The sequence below is a fragment of the Triticum dicoccoides genome, chromosome 1A (assembly GCF_002162155.2).
Source record: "Triticum dicoccoides isolate Atlit2015 ecotype Zavitan chromosome 1A, WEW_v2.0, whole genome shotgun sequence".
Lineage (NCBI taxonomy): Eukaryota > Viridiplantae > Streptophyta > Magnoliopsida > Poales > Poaceae > Triticum > Triticum dicoccoides.
The window spans coordinates 418,553,476-418,567,073 of record NC_041380.1 but is presented as its reverse complement, the minus strand read 5'-3'; positions in this window follow the sequence as shown (position 1 = coordinate 418,567,073).

The following is a 13,598-nucleotide window of genomic DNA, read 5'->3' as shown; positions in this document are numbered from 1 at the left end:
TATGCAGCGGAGGAACGGGCGGCTGCTCGAATGCTCTCAGCGATTGCCAGCTCTTCGGCCGTGGGTTCCCGACCGTTGTCGGAGAAGCTTCGTTCGATTTGTGCGTTGACCGCCAGGAGCTGGGCGTGGGCAGCCTCGACATGGTCGTGGGCGGCCTCCATCAGGGCTAAGGCCACCGCTACGGAACAGACAGTTGTTGTGCCGCTCTCGCCAGTTGCTATCCCTGAGGTAGATGTTGCTGCCGCCACCTGAGAAGCAACAGCGGCCGTTTGGGCTGCCTTCGCCGCCCGGTAGCAGATTGCGGCCGCGCTCATGCACCTTGTTAGCATGCGGATGGCGACTGTGACCGCGCTCTCGCCGGAGTGGGCCACCGAAGTTGCCCTCACGACGCGGGTCCACATGCCCATCTTTCACCGGCGACGATTGAACAGTGAAATGATATTTGGGGAGCGAGCTAGTGTGCTTGAGACGTCGGCTGTAGACTGTAGCCGACGCACCTTCTCGCGTAAGCCATAGGCGTACTATACACCGACTGTGCTCCAGGATATTTTGTGCTGCATCTCACACGGTTGGTGATAATAAACTATGTGCGATCTACTTGATTTTTCATCTTGATTTCAATTACATAATGGGGTCACAGCGGTAATGGACGGTATTTGAATTGTTATACCTTTTATTTGTAGTGAACATGCAACTATATGTGTGTCGTAAAAGAATTAGAATTATTCAGGGTTCATTTGAACATTTTATACATTAAATTGGTTTTCTAGCCATTTCAGGTGCACAACTCAAAATTAAACTACATGCGCATGCTCCGGTGCACCAACATGGGTTGTAAAATCATATATGTGTCCATGGGTTTATGCTTATGTCCCATGCAAGAAATGGGGATGAAATTCGAACACCATGGCACTATGGCTGTCCGGCAAACATTGACATACTTTCTTTTGTAATTCTAGTAAATCCAAAATTCATCTGTAATTCATGAAACTTGGCATGCTATCATGGAGCGGTATCAACATGCCGTGGTAAATGTTTTGTCCCATTTGGGGCAGGTTTGGGTATATGCTTCTCACAAACTAGAGCTTCTCACAACAAGCCTGATGATTTCGGTAGGAACGTTTCACCTTTCTGGACGCAACAATATCCATTGCCTCTTCTCGATTTCAATTTTTTCCCTAGTGTCAACATAGAACAAAAGGAGTGTTGTGTTAATTTTTGGGATTTTTCGGGGTTCGTTTGGACATTTTTATGCATTAATTGAGTTTTCAATGCATTTATGTGCATAATTCAAAACTGAACTACATACACATGCTCTAATGCATATAAATTGGTTGAAAATTCAAATATGTGTTCTTGGTTGCATCCTTAGGTTCCATGCAAGAAATAGGAATGAATGTCAAGCACCCTGCCACCGTCACTCGGCCGCAAACATTTAGATACCTGGTTTTTAAAATCTAGTAAATCCAAAACTCGTCTGAAATTCATGAAAATTGGCATGCTATCATGGAGCGGCATGAACATGCCGTGGTGAATTTTTTGTCCCATTTGGGGCAGGTTTGGGTATATGCTTCTCACAAACCAGAGCTTCTCACAACAAGCATGATGGTTTCGGTAGGGAACGTCCCACCTTTGGGGACAAACGATATCCATTTCCTCTTATTGCTTCCAAAAATTTTCTCATGTCAACATAGAACAACAGGAGTGCTGTGTCATTTTTTGTGATTTTTCGGGGTTAGTTTGGACATTTTTATGCATTAACTGAGTTTTCAATGCATTTATGTGCATAATTCAAATTTGAACTACATGCACATGCTCCAGTGCATATAAATTGGTTGAAAAAACAAATATGTGTCCTTGGGTCCATTCTTAGGTCCCATGCAAGAAATGGGAATTTATTTCAAACACCAGGGCACCGTTGATTGCGGGCAAAACGTTGAGATACCTGGTTTTTAAATTCTAGTAAATCCAAAACTCGTCTGAAATTCATGAAACTTGGCATGCTATCATGGAGCAGCATCAACATGTCATGGTAAATTTTTTGTCCCATTTGGGGCAGGTTGGGGTATATGATTCTCACAAACCAGAGCTTCTCACAACAAGCATGATGGTGTCGGTAGGGAACGTCCCACCTTTGGGGACGAAACGATATCCATTGCCTCTTATTGCTTTCAAAAAATTTCTCGTTTCAACATAGAACAACAGGAGTGTTGTATCAATTTTTGTGATTTTTTAGGGTTCGTTCGGACATTTTATGCATTAACTGAGTTTTCAATGCATTTATGTGCATAATTCAAATTTGAACTACATGCACACACTCCAGTGCGTATAAATTGGTTTAAAAATCAAATATGTGTCCTTGGGTGCATGCTTAGTTCCCATGCAAGAAATAGGAATGATTTCAAACACCAGGGCACCGTTGATTGCGGGCAAAACATAGAGATACCTGGTTTTTAAATTCTAGTAACTCCAAAACTCGTCTGAAATTCATGAAACTTGGCATGCTATCATGGAGCGACATCAACATGTTGCGGTAAATTTTTTGTCCCATTTGGGGTAGGTTTGGGTATATGCTTCTAACAGACAAGAGCTTCTCACAACAAGCATGCTGGTTTCGGTAGGGAACGTCCCACCTTTGGGGACGAAACGATATCCATTGCCTCTCATTGCTTTCAAAAAAATTCTCGTGTCAACATAGAACAACAAGATTGTTGTGTCAATTTTTGTGATTTTTCGGGGTTCGTTTGGACATTTTTATGCATTAACTGAGTTTTCAATGCATTTATGTGCATAGTTCAAATTTGAACTGCATGCACATGCTTCAGTGCATATAAATTGGTTGAAAAATCAAATATGTGTCCTTGGGTGCATGCTTAGGTCCCATGCAAGAAATGGGAATGAATTTCAAACACCAGGGCACCGTTGATTGCGGGCAAAACATTGAGATGCCTAGTTTTTAAATTCTAGTAAATCTAAAACTCGTGTGAAATTCATGAAACTTGGCATGCTATCATGGAGCGACATCAACATGTCGTGGTAAAATTTTTGTCCCATTTGGGCTAGGTTTGGGTATATGCTTCTCACAAACCAGAGCTTCTCACAACAAGCGTGATGGTTTGGGTAGGGAACGTCCCACCTTTGGGGACGAAACGATATCCATTGCCTCTTATTGCTTTCAAAAAATTTCTCGTGTCAACATAGAACAACAGGAGTGTTGTGTCAATTTTTGTGATTTTTCAGGGTTCGTTTGGACATTTTTATGCATTAACTGAGTTTTCAATGCATTTATGTGCATAATTCAAATTTGAACTACATGCACATGCTCTAGTGCATATAAATTGGTTGAAAAATCAAATTTGTGTCCTTGGGTGCATGCTTAGGTCCCATGCAAGAAATGGGAATAAATTTCAAACACCAGGGCATCGTTGATTGCCAGCAAAACGTTGAGATACTTTATTTTAAAATTCTAGTAAATCCAAAACTTGTCTGAAATTCATGAAACTTGGCATGCTATCATGAAATGGCACCCGACATGCTGTGGTATTTTTCGTGTCCATTTTGAGAGAAGGCGCACTCGAATAATATCAGCCAACAAAGGCATTTTGAAAAAATAGTTGCCACTTTAATATCTCAAACGTTTGTATAATTCAAACTGTGTGCATTCTGTTAACCATTCACGTGACGCCACTGTCTTGGTTTTAATGGTTGTAGGAGGTGCTGTGCGGACAGCTGCTTGACCTTGACTGAACGGGAGGTGTGCGAGCGCAGTCCGGTGCACAGGCTGATCGAGAGGCGTGCAAGCTGTCCTCAAATGTGCAGGCTCACCGGGAAGCGTGTGAGCTGTACGTTGCACATGCTCACTAGGAAGCGAGCCCATTGACTTACATGGCCGCTTGCCTTCCTCTCCATGTGTGCGCCCCCCTCAGCGGCATGGGACGCCGCCGTCGAACACTACCTCTCAGCCCCGCATTGAAGACTTCAACAACGGCGTCCCAGAGGACGACAACGACAACGACGGCGCGACACGCCGCCTCCGCCGCCGCTGGAAATAGTTTTTTTCTTGGGTTTAATAATGTATCTCGATCATATGAATATAAATTCGCAGTATGACTGAATGAAAGATATAGTTTGAGCGAACTTGCATTTTTCTCTCTTAATGGACAGACTTATCAAACAATTTTCTTCTGAAAAAACATCAATGGTTTTTAAATATAAAACACTCATCGCAAACATTTTAGTTAGAACACCCATATGCAAACCGATAGCTTCCCCAGGAAGCCAAGGGAAAATGTGCCGAGCAGGATTTGTGCAGCACTTGATTGCAAACGTTTTAGATAGAACACCCGTATGCAAAGTGAGAGCAGGATTTGTGCATCTCTTCAAAGCAAACGGTTCTTTTGGATGACCCGTGTGCAACCACTTACAAACAATTTGGTAAGATTTGCATCTATCATTTGGGTATGTTGCCATTTGTCAAACTAGAAAGATTGACATTTGTTGATCTAGTAACATTGCCATTTGTCAACCTTGTAACACTGCAATTTTTCAAAATATGAAGCTAAAAATCACTAGCAGTATCTAATTTTTGCAACTAAAATTCAGTAATTAAGCATAGATTTCATTCATAGATTAAGCAGTCGTTCTTAATTTATACAAAAAGTTCAACTCGACAGCTAAACCGACCAAACTTTTCCCCAATTGTTGCCAACCACGTACTGAAATAGCTAGTTCAACTATATATACTAGCTAATTTTAAGTACGTTGTACAGTTCCACCACATCTATAGTCAGATAAACTGAACAAAATAGCCCCTAAATACTACTACTACGGAGGGGCTTTGTACTACTTCCGGCTGCCTCTCCTCTGCCGAGTGCGCTCAGTAAGAGGCAGAGGAGGAGGAGCCTATCAACGAACAGGACAACTGCAATATGGTGCATGCCGCTGCTGCAGCTTTAGTGATGCTCACCTCGAACGCCCTCTGCCGCTCCAGACGACCCTGTAGAAGCGGTGGTTCTCCTCGTAGATCTCCCGATTCCTCGCCTCTGAGGAAACGTGTGCCGCGGCCACGATGGCGGTAAGGCTCTTTGCATGCTCGACGAGGCGCTCGTCCTCCTCCCGCAGGAACTCGGTGTAGCGTGCAAGGTCGCTGACGCACGTGCGAGCATCCACCTCCGCCTCCTGCCTTCGGGCGGTGGTGGCGGGGCGGCTGATGACCCCGGCGGTCGACAGTGGGGTGGCGGCCACGGCGACCGACAATGGGGTGGCGGCCACGACCACCACCTCCCGCCTTCGGGCCGCGGTGGCGGAGCGGGTGATGTGGGTGGCAGTGGGGTGGCAGCCACGACGGCCACCTCCCGCCTTCGGGCCGCAGCTGCAGCGCAGGAGATGGCCCTAGCTTTCAACGGTGGTGTGGCAGCAACGGCGACCGGCAACAGCTGCCGACGGGCAGCGACGGCGGAGCGTGTGGTGGGTGTTCTGTGCACACCCAATAGGGACGCCACGCGCACTACACTACACCGGGGACTGCGCTGCTTATGCGGTGTAGCCTCCCAGCTGGAGCTGTCCTCTGATGATGGCGGAGTGGCTGAGCGACGACGACGGACCGATGCCATTGGTGATTGTGGGAGAAGCAGACGAGATAAGCTACAATGAGGGAGGGGAAAATGCGACGCAGGACTCGCCGGCCGTGAGGGTTTATATAGCAGGCCGGTAAGCATTGGGATTTTGGGGGATTTCACCGAGTCGGGTGGGAAGCTTGCGCGGGAACCTGTGAGGTTGCGCGGGAATGGGCTCACCGACGATTCATTGGCTCCATTGTTTGGCCAAAAGAATGCCCCCGCGTGCTGCGCAAGCTTGCGTTGTATGCCGTCTGCGGCAGCGGGGTGACAAGATGTGCAAGAGGAGGACGAAAGGCCACGAGTACACATACGGTTAATAAAAAACGTTTGCGATTTAATTACCTACTATACCCCGTCCTGGTTTATAAGTATGATTTAACTAATAAAATACGAATGCATGTCGCCAAAGATTATATAGTTGGATTCGTATTTGAACATAGTTTCCAATTATATAATTTTTATAACATGCGTTAACATTTTGTTGTTTAAATTTGAGGGCAAAGTATGGCACAAAATATAAAGGGGACTATAGACTAGACGGAGGTAGTAGCACACGGCCGCTCTCTACGCGGTGACACAACTGTCGGCCGGCTTGTAGGCGACCATTTCCTGCGTGTTCAACTGCTCTATGCGTGTGGTTGCTTGCGGTTCAGGCAGCCGCGGCGCGCTCTGCTCGTGTCCTGCCGCACGTGCTCTGCTCTCGCGTCCCTTCGGGTGCTCTGCCCTCGTCCCTCCACGCGCGCTGCCAGTGTTTGGGGCCGGCGCTGATCACGCACGTTCGTGTGCATGCGGTTGCGTCGGGCGTGGCGTGATGATGCAGTTACCCACTGCAAAAACTGCCATGCGGACGCGCCGAGAATCCATGCCGCCCGGCCCCCTTTTATTCATGTGGCCATTTACCTTCATCTCTCATCTCACATGACACAATAAGCACACCCACAAGGACACATACAGAGATGACATCCAGCGGTTCCAATGGCCGTGGCTCCAATGGCGCTCCCAGCGGCCGACGACGACAACGACGAGCAGTTCACCACGCAACATGTCATGGACACCCACATGAGGGGGAAGGCTCTCTAGGTGGTGTACACGAATGATCCGATCTCGGTGGAGAGCTCCATCCAAACTATGGAGCAGTTCCTTGCCGAGGACAAGTACCAAGTGGTCGGCTTCGACCTCGAGTACACCATGGGTCGTATCGGGCACGATCAGAAGGTTGTCATTGCCCAATTGTGCATGCGACATGACGTGCTCGTCTACCACTACCACCTAGCCACAAGGCCTTGCGAGCGTTTCTCCAGGTTTATCAACAGCTCCGACTACAGTTTTGTTACGATGGACACCACCAATGATCTAAAAGCGCTCAAGGTTTCGGGCTTGAAATGCCCGAATCTTGTCAACATCCAGCACCACTACAAGGGCTGGGGCAACGACAAAAACAAACTGAACTCCCTGGTTGACCTCGCCTCGGCCAGCATCAACCCCTACTACATGAAGATGAAGAATGAGAGCAATAAGCACAAGAACGCCTGGCACAGTGTGTGTCATGAGATACTGGATGAACAACATGTCAAGTACGCGGTCATGAAAGCGTACACAAGCTACGAGATGTATAGGCAGATCGTTGACATGAGGAACTGTCTTCTTCCTGCCCTAGACGAGGGATCGAGCCACAAAGCAGTGACGGGAGCGTCACAAGAAGTAGATGACTAGACGATCGTTTCTCCTACTTTAGAATGCATGCAATTGTTTATTGAGGTGTGTGCGAATGATCTGTATAGTCACTTATGTAATTGGATGTTTATTTCAGTTATATATATACATGTTATTCTTCTATAGACAGAGCAAATCACACGGCTTATTAGCAGCAATCATCTGTGTTATTACTGGTCTTCGCACACATTTCTAATTACGCATCTGGTTGCCGCGTATCACACACTTCTTGTTCAGTTGAACCATTTTCATTGAGTTGCCTAATCACACACAGTTCATCCTAGTGAACCGTATGTTGTATATCGCACACACCTTCATTTGGCTGCCCGTTTATTTTGTTTCTCCTCATCGCAAACAGTTAATTGAACTGAACCGTATGCCCTGCATCGTACACGCAACTAAAATCTGAACCGTGTTTGATGCATCTATTATCACAAATGTTTTGCACCTTTTTTGACGGTTTTTACACCATCGTTTGCGATTATGGCATCGCACACAGTTTCATCGAAGGGTCTCTGATCGTAGTGTCGCGTTTGGACCATCATGTAGTAGTGATAGAAAGGGAGGGAAAAATCACAAGGCATGGTGTAATCATGCACTGTTCATATTGTGGTGAGCCAGATCACAACAAGTCTGGATGCAAATACTTGAAGGCTGGACTTCCACCACCAAGTGCAAATAGTAGAGGCAATGTGGAAGCTCCAGATGAAGGCAATGGTGCACCTAGTGTACCACCCACATCTCCAGATGCATCACATCAAGATGATCCAGTCTTAAATCAGGTAATAAAGAGTTGCAGCTCCTCAAAACCAAATGCATTATCTTCATGATTGCAATACAACTAACACAAAGTGTTTTTGTCTAATTGCAGGGACAAGAGGAGCCAAGTGTTGTGTTAGAAGATCTTATGGTGGATAACATGATTGCCCAGGTATAAATTACTGCAGAATCAATTGCTTTTATTTCCTTCCTATTTTTCTAGTATCATATATTTGAGAGAGGCCATTACCTTATCATATATTCTGCAGATGCCAACACCAAAGGTTGTTCAAGAGAAGCCATTACCTTATTCTGGGTTTCTCACTACTGCACAAGTGATGCTCAACCAGACTAATGCTAGTCAAGGTAGTCAAGCTAGCTCAAGCACCATTAGGTCAGGTGAGTTGGCACAGAAGCTGGAGGCAATGAAAAATTAGAAAGATAGGGAGCTAGAGGAGAGGAAGCAAGCCATCCTTGCTTCTAGGAGGGAAGAAGAATTGAAAAAAGCTCAAGACATAGCAAGGAGGAAACATGAGGTAGCACAGAAGAAAGCAGAACTGGCTGAGAGAAGAAGATTGGCTGCACTCGAGAGGAGTGCCAAAAGAAAAGAAGAAGTGGAGATAAACAAGAAAGCTCAAGCTGAGACCAGACAAATTATTGCAGAAACAATGAAGACTATATCTGCAGAGAAAGAGGCAAAGCAAGAAGCTAAGAGAAGAGTTGCTGTTGACAAGAAGGAGGCACAAAAGATAGCAGGCAGGGAAGCAGCTGCTGCAAAGAAAGAAGAGGAGAAGAGAAAAGCTGCTGCACAGAGAGAAGAAGAGAATAAACAAGCTACTGCTAGAAAAGAAGAAGAGAAGAAACAAGTTGCTGCTAGGAAAGAAGAAGAGAAGAAGTTGGCTGCTGCTAAGAAAGAAGAGGAGAAGAAGCTTGCTGCTGCTAAGAAACAGCTGGAGAAGAGGCCTGCTACAAAAAGAAAGCCAAGCTGGCTTGCCAATGAAGCTGATTATCCCAACAAATCAGCAAGATCATCAATGTTTGATGTCTTTAGGTAGTTTCAAAGATATGCCTGTTTATGATCATGTAGGAGCTGTTCAAATGAGCATGTATGGTACTTGTGTACTCATTTTGGTGGATGATGATGTTTACTGATGACCCATAAGTATAGGGGATCTATCGTAGTCCTTTCGATAAGTAACAGTGTCGAACTTAACGAGGCGCAGAAGGAAATGATAAACGGTTTTCAGCAAGGTATTCTCAGAAAGTACTGAAATAAGTGGTAACAGATAGTTTTGTAATGAGATAATTTGTAACGAGCAACAAGTAACAAAAGTAAATAAAGTGCAGCAAGGTGGCCCAATCCTTTTTGTAGCAAAGGACAAGCCTGGACAAACTCTTATATAAGGAAAAGCGCTTCCGAGGACACATGGGAATATCGTCAAGCTACTTTTCATCATGTTCATATGATTCACGTTCAGTACTGTGATAATTTGATATGTGGGTAGACCGATGCTTGGGTGCTGTTCTTACTTGAACAAGCAGCCCACTTATGATTAACCTCTATTGCAAGCATCCGCAACTACAACAAAAGTATTAAGGTAAACCTAACCATAGCATGAAACATATGGATCCAAATCAGCCCCTTACGAAGCAACGCATAAACTAGGGTTTAAGCTTCTGTCACTCTAGCAACCCATCATCTACTTATTACTTCCCAATGCCTTCCTCTAGGCCCAAATAATGGTGAAGTGTTATGTAGTCGACGTTCACATAACACCACTAGAGGCTAGACAACATACATCTCATCAAAATATCGAACGAATACCAAATTCACATGACTACTAATAGCAAGACTTCTCCCTTGTCCTCAGGAACAAACGTAACTACTCACAAAGCATAAACATGTTCATAATCAGAGGGGTATTAATATGCATAAAGGATCTGAACATATGATCTTCCACCAATTAAACCAACTAGCATCAACTACAAGGAGTAGTTAACACTACTAGCAACCTACTAGCACCAATCCCGGACTCGGAGACAAGAAATGGATACAAGAGATGAACTAGGGTTTTGAGATGAGATGGTGCTGATGAAGATGTTGATGGAGATTGCCCTCTCCTGATGAGAGGAGCGTTGGTGATGACAATGGCGATGATTTCCCCCTCCGGGAGGGAAGTTTCCCCGGCAGAACAGCTCTGCCGGAGCTCTAGATTGGATCCGCCAAGGTTCCGCCTCGTGGCGGCGTAGTTTCGTCCCGAAAGGTTGCTTCTTATTTTTTTCTCGACGAAAGACTTCATTTAGAAGAAGATGGTCATTGGAGAGCCACCAGGGGGCCCATGAGGCAGGGGGCGCGCCCTAGGGGGGGCGCCCCCACCCTCGTGAGAAGGGTGTGGCCCCCTGGTCTTCATCTTTGGTGAGGATTTTTCATTATCTATTAGAAGGTGTTCCATGGAGTTTCTGGACTTTTGGAGTTGTGGAGAATAGGTCTCTAATATTTGCTCCTTTTCCAGCCCAGAATTCCAGCTGCCGGCATTCTCCCTCCTTATGTAAACCTTGTAAAATAAGAGAGAATAGCCATAAGTATTGTGACATAATGTGAAATAACAGCCCATAATGCAATAAATATTGATATAAAAGCATGATGCAAAATGGACGTATCAACTCCCCCAAGCTTATACCTCGCTTGTCCTCAAGCGAAAAGCCGAAATCAAAAAATATGTCCACATGTTTAGAGATGAAGGTGTCGATAAAAATAAAATACGGACATGAGGGCATCATGATCATTCTTATAACAACAACTTATATAATTTTTGTCATATGATCCTAATGCTAGAGTAATAATTCAATCACAATATCAAGTATGAATCGTAAACTTCATTGAAAACTAACAAACTTATGGGTGTGGAGTTTATCATAACATAGGAAAGAGTCAATGTATAAGAGCTTTTCATCAAGTCCACATACTCAACTATCATATAATCTTTCACAATTGCTGACACTCACGCAATACTTATGGGTGTGGAGTTTTAATAGGACACAGAGAAAGATAGGGGCTTATAGTCTTGCCTCCCAACGTTTTACCTCAAGGGTAATGTCAACAGTAATGGTTCATGAAAACTCACATCCAATTAGCCATATATATACCAGGATCTTCCCAACATACTGCGCTTGCCAAAGGATAAAGTGTAAAAAGGAAGGGTGAAAATCACCATGACTCTTGCATAAGGTAGAAGATAATGATAAGAGATAGGCCCTTCGCAGAGGGAAGCAGAGGTTGCCATGCGCTTTTATGGTTGGATGCACAAAATCTTAATGCGAAAGAACATCACTTTATATTTCCCCTTGTGATATGAACCTTTATTATGCAGTCCGTCGCTTTTATACTTCCACATCACAAGATCGTATAAAGCTTATTTCTCCCACACCAATCAATCATACATATTTAGAGAGCAATTTTTATTGCTTTGCACCGATGACAACTTACTTGAAGGATCTTATTCAATCCATATGTAGATATGGTGGACGCTCATGGCAAAACTGGTTTAAGGGTATTTGGAAGCACAAGTAGTATCTCTACTTGGTGCAATGAATTTGGCTAGCATGAGGGGGAAAGGCGAGCTCAACATGTTGGAAGATCCAAGACAATATAATTTATCTCAGATGTAGGAAAACATAACCCATTACGTTGTCTTTCTTGTCCAATGTCAACTCTTTAGCATGTCATATTTTAATGAGTGCTCACAATCATAAAAGATGTCCAAGATAGTATATCTATATGTGAAGACCTCTCTTTCTTTATTACTTCCTATTAATTGCAACGATGACCAAAACTATGCTTGTCAACTCTCAACAACTTTTATTCATCATACTTTTTCTATCTGAGCTCATTACTCTCCATGAGATCCATATGATCTCTTTGTTTCTTTTTATTTCTTTCTCTTTTCTTTTATTCGCTTAGGATCATGGCAAAATAATCAAGCCCTTGACTCAACACTAATCTTTATTATATAGCTCATGGACTCGATTACATAGAAGGATAATAAAGCAAAACTCACAACTAGATCATGCCATAAACTTTATTCTACTAGATCAAAATACTACTAATAGGATCGAACTAAGGAAAACGGTAAAGATAGGAGTTGTGATTGTGATACAATACCGGGGCACCTCCCCCAAGCTTGGCGGTTGCCAAGGGGAGTGCCCATACCCAGATACTCAATTCTTCTTTGTTGGAGGAGACGGTGGAGGTGTTGTTGATGATGCGGGCTTGTCATCCATCTTCCAAGGCATAGGTTCACCATCATAGAAAGATGATCGAGTCTCCAGAATCCTCGAATCTGCAGCCAAACTCATTCTTTTGAATCTATATTCATACTCACAGTTTTGGTTTTGCAGGTCATAGATTTGGGCTTGGAGATGCTCGATCTTCTCATATAGCTTGAAGATGGCCTCCTCGGTGTTCTTGGCATTCGGCTTGTGGTTGTTAGTGAACTCCGCGAGCATCATGTGGCTAGCGTTGATTCCGCGCTCCACCATCCCCTGGCACTTGAAAACTTGTTGCTCCATTGCTTCGAGCCTCGTCTCCACGCTTTCGATTCCCTTTGGTCCCTCAACATCACGGATGTGCAGCAACCCATCACGCATCTCAATGGTTTGAGGGTGTCGCAGCACCTCCGCGAGGTAAGGGTTGATGACCTTCTCGAAGAACTTGTCCTTGGAAGCACTTGGGGATGTCATGATAATCTAGATCTGTCAGAAAAACAGCTTGAAACAAATACAGGAGATTTTTGCGTGATACGGGAGTCAAAACCTTCGGGAGAATATATAATGAATTTTTACCGACCAAAATACGTATTGTGCAAGAAAACGGAGTCCGAAAGGCACACGAGGAGCTCACGAGGTAGGGGGCGCGCCCAGGGGGGTAGGGCGGGCCCTCCACCCTCGTGAGGCCCTCGTGTCCTTCCCATACCGCTACTTAATTTTCTATTTTTCTAAATATTCCAAAACGGAGAAATATTGCCTTAAAATTCTTTTGGAGTCGGTTTACTTACGGTACCACATACCTATTCCTTTTCGGAGTCTGAAACGTTCTGGAAAGTGTCCCTTATGTATTCCTCTGGGGTTACGGTTTCAATGATATTGGTTTCAACATTTATGGGATTACCTGAGATATAGTGTTTGATTCTTTGACCGTTTACCACCTTCGGATTTGTGCCTTCGAAGTTGTTGATTTTTATGGCACCAGAACGATAGACCTCCTCGACAACATAGGGGCCTTCCCATTTAGAGAGAAGTTTCCCAGCAAAAAATCTTAAAGAGAGTTGTATAGCAATACATAATCACCTACATTAAACTCACGCTTTTGTATCCTTTTGTCATGCCATCTTTTAACCTTTTCTTTAAACAACTTGGCGTTTTCATAAGCTTGGGTTCTCCATTCATCAAATGAGCTAATATCAAATAACCTCTTTTCACCGGCAAGTTTGAAATCATAGTTGAGCTCTT